The 9,419-nt window shown below is 40.4% G+C and overlaps 1 protein-coding gene across 4 annotated transcripts in view; it reads left to right on the forward strand.

The window, feature by feature from the left end:
- The window catches only part of LOC122543360 (LIM domain and actin-binding protein 1-like), a 143,091-nt gene that overhangs the window by 9,563 nt on the left and 124,109 nt on the right, over positions 1-9,419 (forward strand). The window contains exon 3 of one of the 4 annotated variants that reach the window (XM_043681980.1): positions 1,856-1,962. The exons of the other annotated variants lie outside the window; for them this stretch is intronic. The gene's annotated coding sequence lies outside the window, so the exon portion shown is untranslated. The remainder of the gene's footprint in view (positions 1-1,855; positions 1,963-9,419) is intronic. 4 annotated transcript variants of the gene reach the window in all.

Raw genomic sequence — 9,419 nt, forward strand, 5'->3', positions numbered from 1 at the left:
CCCAGCTACCTCTGTTCTCTGGCGTAACTATGTCCCTGTAGCTTCTATCTATCACCCCCTCAGCCCCTCGAATAATCCTCAGTTCATCCAACTCCAGCTCCAGTTCCCTAATGCGGTCTGTGAGGAGCTGTAGCTGGCTGCACTTCCTGCAGGTGAAGTCGGCAGGAGCATCGGTGGTCACCCCTACCTCAAACATCCTGCAGGAGGAACATTCCACTGCCTGTGCTGCCATAACTCTACACTTAGTCTCCAAAACAAGAACATTAAGTAGCTTACCTGTTCAGCCGACTGAGTCCTTTTATTTAGGTTGGAGGAGGAGGGAGGGTGGGAGACACTACACATGTAGTGTCTCGGGTTCCTTCTCCACTCAGGCTTCTGGGAAGGCAAGAAGTTTCTGTTGACGACTTCTGGGTTCCTGCTCCTAGTTGGGGGAAAAAAAAACAGACTGTGAAAAGAAAAACGTTAATTTAAACTGGTCTCCGCTTACCTTCCGGCTCCCCTCTGTGCTCCCGCTGTTTGATGTGGGTTCTTTAAGTTTGAAATGCTGAGTGTTCAGAATTTTTCAATGATGGTCAGCACCCAGAAAACCTGCTACTGTATTCTTTCTGAATCACTTAATGTTACAATATATAAGATTGTAGGAGGGGACTGAGGGTTCAAAGGGCGAATACTGCATCATAGTTACTTTATTGAAGGGCATTTCGGTATCTGTCTGTTTCTCCCTCACCTTCTTACCCACCTTCTTCTTTGCTGAGTAATCCGTTGCTGTGCCTTCTGGGTAGTCGTACATTGGTAATTAACTTCAGAATGGCTTCCTGCTCAGTTTTAATATGTGCTCAGTATGCCTTTTCTCTTTTTTTCTACACCAGTGAGACAGCTGGAGAGAGGAATGGACCATTGGTCCAGAGCTACAGATGGAATTATTGACTGTTCTATTACTGCTTGGGTAACAAAACTATGCCTAACCCACTTTCAACCAAGGTAGATGTCTTCACCCCTTCGTGACCAAGAGGTCATGTTTCCCAAACGAGCTCTGCTTCTGATTATAATCTTGCTGTACAATCTTTTGGGACATTACTGATCGCAATTTGATAAATGGTGTGCAAAACTGGAAATTTCATTTAAGAGAACTCCTTGTGCAATTAGTAAATTAAAAGTGTTTATTTTTTGGTATCTATTTCAACCCAATTGATACAACAGTGCATTTAAAGGCAGGTTTTCAGGTAGACTGTAAAGCTTCCCCAGGAGATCTATCATGTAATAAAATGCTATTTACTTCAACAGTTCAGCAAACCTGGGCCTCTTTTGGTAAGTGAATAATTCAAACGATTGATTGCAATACAACACTGGGATATGCCTGAAATAATTTATGCTTGGGGCATGCAGGGTGGTCTGGGAATTTTTTGTTCATCGTGCAGTTCTTTGCTCTGGATAACCCCTTCTAGTTCACCTCAATTGGCTGGTCAAGAAGTCTGTTGCAAGGGTCCATTTTTATAAGCTGGCTTTGGTATAGGTGAATAACATTATCAGCGCAAGACCAAAGGCACTTTTTGACAATGTCAAGGTGAAATATTCTGTTTGCTCTCAGCTGTGCAACAATTTAAATCAATTGAAAATCTGGCAGAATGTTGAAAAAGGGCACATAGCGATCACGTTTTAAGTCCGCTTAGCTATTCTTGAAGCTTGGCAAATATCCTGAACTGCAAGGAAATAATAAACCTGCATATCAAACAAATATTAGTCAGAACATTGGAGGTGGGGTGGAATTTAAACCAATGGATGCACATATGGCTAACTGTTACACAATCCTTGTAATAGTTCTTGTGAAACTGAAATCCTTTTTTTTCCCTTTTAGCCACTTTGTCTCTGCCATTGACTGGGATGTGCTGCTGGTTACTGAAGCTCATGATTTTCCTCTTGGAATCACAATCGTGGAAAGATATTGCAGAATTGAAATTTAAAGTAAACTTGAGTTTTGGTATCAAAAACCAAATAGTTGACAAACATCCTGCAGGAAACCTAGAGTAAATTACATTCAAAGGGAAATTGAATAAATTGCAGCTCGATAATTTCAATTTGTATGAAAAGATTGACCACCTTGCAGTCATTACACCACCAAAGGAGACTAAATACCATCTACTGTCTTTATAACCTAATTGTTCCAATTTCCTTGTTTTATCCCAATATTCTAGTATACTTATTTCCATCAAAACAAATCTAATAATCTTTTGAAAATCACTGGTCTTTTCCAGTTTTCTTCAGTCTAATAGACAGAGTTCCAAGTTATTATCACCCATTGTATTTTGCTTTTCAAAAAAAAAGTTAGGACCATTTTAGTTCTTGTGTTTTCTGTACAATCAGCTAATGGGAGCAGCTTTCTTTGTCCATTTTCTTTTCCCCCCTCTGGAACAGGTGGGACACTACCACTGCACTAATGGGGCACACTTTTGTGAATTTTATTTTCTAATCAACCTGTTCAGAGATATTATGCACCTCCTGGAGGAGGTGAGACTAGACCCTGGGCATCCCTAGTCTAGGGCAGAGACTTGCTATAAGAGGGCCCAGGTACAGGCACCTGTTCTAACCTTGTACACCTGCCTCCGATGTCTCCTGAACATCCTTTTGCTCTAGGGAGATCAATCCCAGCTTCTCTAACTTGACCTTGTAGCTATAATCTAAAACTTCCCATTCGTAAAATAAATTTGGTAGGATGTGTGATGTGCTAAGATACTGCAAGAGTCAAATTTAGCATCTTACATAATCCATTGGAACTGCAAAGGTTGAGCTCTTAAACTGTGTTGAGGTGGAATTATTGTTGGTCGCAAAATCTCAACTTAACAAGGGATGTCAAACATACTTCAAAATGGAGTTGTCATTTCTGTGTTTTGAGGAACGCCTTGATATGAACAGCTTCAATATTGAGACCTTGAGTTGGTCTATGTTAAATGAAGTGTAGGGGAGATAATGTGCTTTCATATGGAAGGTCACAATTTGAGGAGCAAAACCTTTTTTTCTATCTTTTTAAGTCCCCATGGTGGAAACAATGGTGATGTAATTTATTATCAGAGCAGCCAAGATTGCTAAGATCATATGTTGCCTAAGAGCTGACTTCATTTTTTGTGCATTCCTAACTTGTTTGTACAAATTTTTTTACAACCTGGAATTTAAATACTGTGCAATAATATTTGTTTTAAGATGTTTGTAGTCTGAGCTAACATTAAATTCAGTCTGTTATAGTGTGGGTTAAGTATTTTGTATAAGATCTTTTATCCAGAAATTAGAGTTGGTGCTTAAATGTAAGTACAATAATAGTTTTGAAAAGTTTAACTTGCCATTTTAACAGAAGTGGTAAGTTTCTTCAAGGAATGTATCTTTTAGTCATTCTGTAAATGTGGCATATTGCTTGGATAGCACGCTATAATATTGTGAAAGACCAAGAAAATATAGACAACTTTAGTCTGCTCGTGATCTCTTTCTTTAAACCTTTTTTTTTCCACTCCACCACCACCAAACAGCATATTTAATACACAATGCTATTCCTTTTACATTCTGCCTTAACCTTTTTAAATTGCTCAATGAGATGGCACTTATGGCAGTTCACATGAGCATCCGCTACTTCTCAAAAGCAAGGAAGAAAATGGATGGAAGAAGACAACAGATGATACAATTCCTGAACAGTCAGATGAAATGGATAGAAAAATCAGAATCCTTCCACATTTAACTTGTTCCCTTATAAAGTGCTGCTTTCTTGATTTTTTTCTTCTTTTCTGTGCATGTATTTATGTTGATATGATGTTCTATTATCATATTCTTGAAAGACAAAACTTCCTGCCCCTTTTTTTTTTTGGATGTATCAGTCCTGCTGCCTTGTTCTACAAAAATGCATTTGATTGCCTTTGGCTCCTTCAGTATTGTCTGATTTTGATTACCTTTCTACTCTAACAATTGTGTTCTTTTTGAAAGCAAAATCTACCCGACTTAATTTCTTATTGCTAACTTCCAAGGTTTTAGCTTCTTAGCTTGGAATTTTGTTCCCCAGATCCATTTTATGAATGTTCTCCCATTACTTTGCTTTATTTTAAACTAGGTCTCTGTCAATTTTCCTCTTCCATAGATCATTCTTTTAATCTTTCCTCAGCTCCAATATTTAAGAATTTTAACTATCTAAGGTTATCTGTGGTTTATGTCCAGGAGTCTGTGACCCATCTCACCAGGGAAGTCCTATATTTGATCTCCAGCTCCTGCAGTGTTAGTATATTTCAACTGGCACACACTGCCTCAATAAAAGATTTGGGTTAGCGAAGGCAAAATTACTAAATGTTCCCATAACTACTACAGTTTATTAACGCTCTCTTTCTGTAAAAGTAAGTTTGGACAATGTCTGTCTGAAAGTAGGCTCTGGTTCTGAGTCTGAAATGTGAAGAATGATGCACCTTCCTTGCAGCATGGAAATCTCTCTAGGAGGGAGCAGTGTAGGGTGGATTAGCAAGGGTGGGGAAAGAAAAAAAAATGCTTCCAGGTATTCTGGGAAATTTTAATTTTAATGAAAAGAATTGTCATATACCTTCTTCCTTCAAAAACCTACTTCAATCTTAGGAGAAAGTGAGGGCTGCAGATGCTGGAGAGTCAGTTGAAAAGTATGGTGCTGGAAAAGCATAGCAGGTCAGGCAGCATCTAAGGAGCAGGAGAATCGACGATTTGGGCATAAGCTCTACATCAGACATTCCTGAACTGAAACGTCGACTCTCCTACTCCTTGGATGCTGCCTGACCTGCTGTGCTTTTTATTTTTCTCAGTACCATGCTTTTTAACTCCCCTTCTTCAATCTTGCCTTTTTTTACCATTCTAGTTACTTGCATTTTGGAATGTTTTACTAAGTTAAAGGCACTACAAAAGTTGTTCACTCGACCTTTTTCTTGCTTTAATGTTCTTTTTGTTCAGAAAAAACAAGTTCTTTAACTAATCTTTTTGGTTTCCTGAGCTGTCAAGTTTTATTTGCAGATGTTTCATCACTGTACAAGGTAACATCATCAGTGAGCGCTGGTGAGCGCTCATCAGTAACATCATCAGTGAGCCTCCAGTGAAGCGCTGGTGTCCTGTCCTGCTTGCTGTTTATGTAATCTGGTTTGCTGAGATGGGTGGTATCCTTTCTGGTTTTGTTGTTTATCAGTGGTTGGTATATGGGGTCTAACTCTACATGTTTTGTTAATGGGGTTCCGTGTTGAGTGCCAGGCCTCCAGGAATTCCTGTGCATGTACCGGGACACACACATCAACCGGGACACACATCAACCAGGACAGAACACTAACGCTTTACTAGAGGTGCCCTGATGATGTTAACTAGTGTATGGTGATGAAATGAGTGCAAACAACTTAGTAGCTCAGCGAGCAAGCCAACAACCTCCTCCATAACTTGCGGTACACGTCTTCTCTAGGGCTGTTTATTGCAAGTGAACTTTGCATTCTCTCTCTTTTATCAGCTTGAATTTAATGAAATTCCTCCCAACCAATCTCCTGCCATCAACCTTCATTGTTCAAACAAAATGGGTCATAAAATCAATAGAGGTTGCAACAGGGATGAGAAAATAAATGGAAGAAGTAAAAGGGTCACAGAGTCATAGAGATGTACAGCATGGAAACAGACCCTTCAGTCCAACTCGTCCATGCTGACCAGATATCCTAACCTAATCTAGTCCCTCTTGGCCCATATCCCTCCAAACCCTTCCTATTCATATACCCATCCAGATGCCTTTTAAATGCTGTAATTGTACCAGCCTCTTCCATTTCCTCTGGCAGCTCATTCCATACACCAACCACCCTCTGCGTGAAAAAATTGCCCCCGAGGTCCCTTTTTATATCTTGCCCCTCTCACCCTAAACCTATGCCTTCTAGTTCTGGCTTCCCCCACCCCAGGGAAAAGGCTTTGTTTATTTATCCTATCCATGCCCCTCATGATTTTGTAAACCTCGATATGGTCACCCCTCAGCCTCCGAAGCTCCAGGGAAAACAGCCCCAGCCTATTCAACCTCTCCCAATAGCTCAAACCCTCCAACCCTGGCAACATCCTTGTAAATCTTTTCTGAACCCATCTTCCGTTTCACAACATGCTCCCTGTAGCAGGGAGACCGGAATTGCACGCAATATTCCAAAAGTGGCCTAAACAGTGTCCTGTATAGCCACAGCATGACCCCTCGACTCCACACTGTTCTGTCCAATAAAGGAAAGCATACTAAATGCCTTCACTATGCTATGTCTTGATTATGAATTTGTAAAATGGTACTGATTGTAATATTTGCACAACAAAATTGTTGCACAAAAGTTACAACAAGGCAAAACCTTAATGAAGAAAGTAAAGGCTGTTTGAGCATCCCATAACTTTGGTTTGATAATGTAGAACTTGCACAAAACTTCTCTTGCATTATTACAGTATATTATGCTGTGCAAAGATGCTCTCTCTTACTGCTCCCATCCTCTGTTTTGATCAGAAGGTCTCTGGTTCACCTTCTAGTCTGCTGAGTTGTGAGTAAAGTTGCAATAATCCTAAATGACAATAGGGTTGCTCGCTCATTAGAGAGTGAGAGACAACTGGTGGGTGAGTTTAACCTGAGGGTCACCACCCCTCAAGGCAGAGTTGAGAAAACAGCACCTTCATGGTTACGTCAGCTGGTTTGCTCAGTTGGATGGATGGTAAGTTTGCAATGTAGAGTAAGCCAACAGCATGGGTTCAGTTTTGCTGAGTTGATCTCTGCTTTGACAGCTGTAAAATGCTTTGGTTGGCTGGGGGTTTCCAGTGAAAGGCACAAATTAGCGATTGTGAGCTTGTTCTACTTATTGTTCTTGCATGACTTCATATGTCTAGGCCATAAGACCATAAAATATAAGAGGCCATTTGGCCCATCAAATCAGCTCTGCCATTTGTTCATGGCTGGTATGTTTCTCAACCCTGTTCTCCTGCCTACTCTCTGTAACCCTTGATCCTCTTGCTAATCAAGAACCTATCTATTTCTGTTTTAATGACTTTGCCTCCACAGCCCTCTATGGCAATGAGCTCCACAGATTGACCACCCTATGGCTAAAGGAATTTCTCCCTAAAGAATCATCCTTCACTCCTAAAGCTGTGCTCCTCGGTCCTGGTCTCTCCTTCTGGTAGAAACAACTTCTCCACGTCCACTCTGTCCAGGTCTCTCCATATTCTGTAAGTTTTTGATAACCCCCTCATTCTTCTAAAGTCCCATCGAATACACACCCAGAGTCCTCAACTTTGCCCCTTCTGACATGCCCTTCATGCCCGTGCCTTAGAAATCTCTTCTGCACCCCCTCCCAAAGCTAGTGTGTTCTTTCTTAGGATATAGAACCCAAAATTGCTCTCAATCTTCCAAATACAGTCTGACCAGAGCCTTATACAGTCCTCTTGAAATGAATGCTAACATTGTACTTGCCTTCCTAAGGCCAACTGAACCTGTATGTTAATCTTAAGAGAATTCTGAACTAAACTGGAGTCCCTTTTGAGCTTCAGATTTCTGAAGCCATTCCCCATTTAGAATTCCTTTTTTAAAAAGAGAAATACTTTTGGGTGTTCCTTGAAACCTGTTTGTTAGTTAAGCTCTTAGTCATCTGTTCAAAATGGCTGTTTTTTTGTCTTTTGAGCTACTGTGATTCTGACTTTGTTCAAATACACCACCTACGTATCAGTTGGTGTTGCACTGATCCTTTTAAGGGACGTAGTTATTGAGATGAGAAATTAATTCTGCTTTCTCCTGTCTGATTCACTTACTGCCATTCATTTGCCCGGGCTTGCATTTCATAAATAGTGAAGTACCTAGAAGACAGGTTTGTTTTGATGTGGAACTGTACCCTAGCAAGGATCTGTGTATTTTGGGGGTGGGGAGAGCCACGAAACTTGATTTCTGATTTTGGGAACTTAGACAAAAAATAGTTTTTAAAACTGCCTTGTGCAGACTTTAACAATGGAGGGGTGGGGAATTGAATACTTTGTTTGCAATAGCTTGGAGCAGAAGGCTTTCGTTATTTTTGTTCTTTTTTACGTGGAGGGAATTTTTTAATTTGGGTCTGTAACTGGGTGTGGACTGAAACTATTGAGAATGGTGCCAGCTGCAGAGTTGTGGCTTTTTAGAAATTGTTGGCAGACAATGATTGAAATGTATTTGCAGACAGGTTTGGTGTCGGAGTTATTTGTGCAATCAGTTTTATGCCCTTCTACATGATAACTGTACTTGGAGACACAGCATTTTTGTAATTGAACCCAAATGCCAGATAGAAAATTTGGGGAACTGGGGTGTTGCCATGAATTTTGATTTACTTTTGTCTAATTAAAGAAACATGTCATGTCCTTTTGATCCCAGATCAGTTTGTGCTTTTGGTTTAGATTTCAAAGTGGTCTGTTTCATGGATGGAATGATTAATGATTTGGTAGGGACTTTCATAATTGGGGTTTACACCTCCGCAGACATGTATGTAATTACTTTTGGATGGTACAAATTTTGCATGTTTTCAGCTGTGCGTTATAATATGCATTGACAAATTCGGAGTGTAAAAGCATCTCTCTGAAACCAGATATCATATTCTGGCATCTTGTCAGATGAGGTAATTTGTGTGCAGATCAAATGAAATATGATGTGCATCATGCAACTGGATGGAATTATTATCAGGAGAGTGAAACTTCTTTTTTTGGCTTACCCAAAGACATTCACTGGAAATTGTCCTTGTCCAAACGTTTTAAGTGTGGCATGTGGATTTAGGAAGCATTAAAAATCTTGCCATTTTGATAATGTACTAATTTTGCCCTTTGAACCAGGTGCTTAGCTGCTTACTCAAAATGCTTTTGGATCTCTTGGTACATTTTAAGATGCTTCATTAGTGTCAATTGTTATTGGTCAGAATGTTGAGCAATTTTGAATTTGACTAGATTTTGAAGAATATCTATAAAGTAACAGATTGGAAGATGACTATGCTTTAGAAATCTTTGTCTTTTTAACATTTCATTGTAATTTCCAGCTCCCTTCTACTTGCAAGGCAAGTGAAAGTTTGTGGACACACTTGCAGAAACTGGGTGTTGAGCATTCTTACAGCAATGTTAACATCACCTATTTGCATGTTGCCAGTGAGACGCAGGTTATTGTTGCTGATCCTCTTTCATACAGATTTGGCTTGGGGAATGGCTTCTAGCAGAGTGCTTTAGGGAACATCTCTGGGACACCTGCACCAATCAACCACACCGCCCTGTGGCCCAACATTTCAACTCTCCTTTCCCCCCCTGCACTCAGCCGAGGACATGGAGGTCCTGGGCCTCCTTCACCGCCGCTTCCTCACCACCAGATGCCTAGAGGAAGAACGCCTCATCTTCCGCCTCGGAACATTTCAACCCCAGGGCATCAATGTGGACTTCAACAGTTTCCTCAT

Source organism: Chiloscyllium plagiosum, chromosome 43, assembly GCF_004010195.1.
Source record: "Chiloscyllium plagiosum isolate BGI_BamShark_2017 chromosome 43, ASM401019v2, whole genome shotgun sequence".
Lineage (NCBI taxonomy): Eukaryota > Metazoa > Chordata > Chondrichthyes > Orectolobiformes > Hemiscylliidae > Chiloscyllium > Chiloscyllium plagiosum.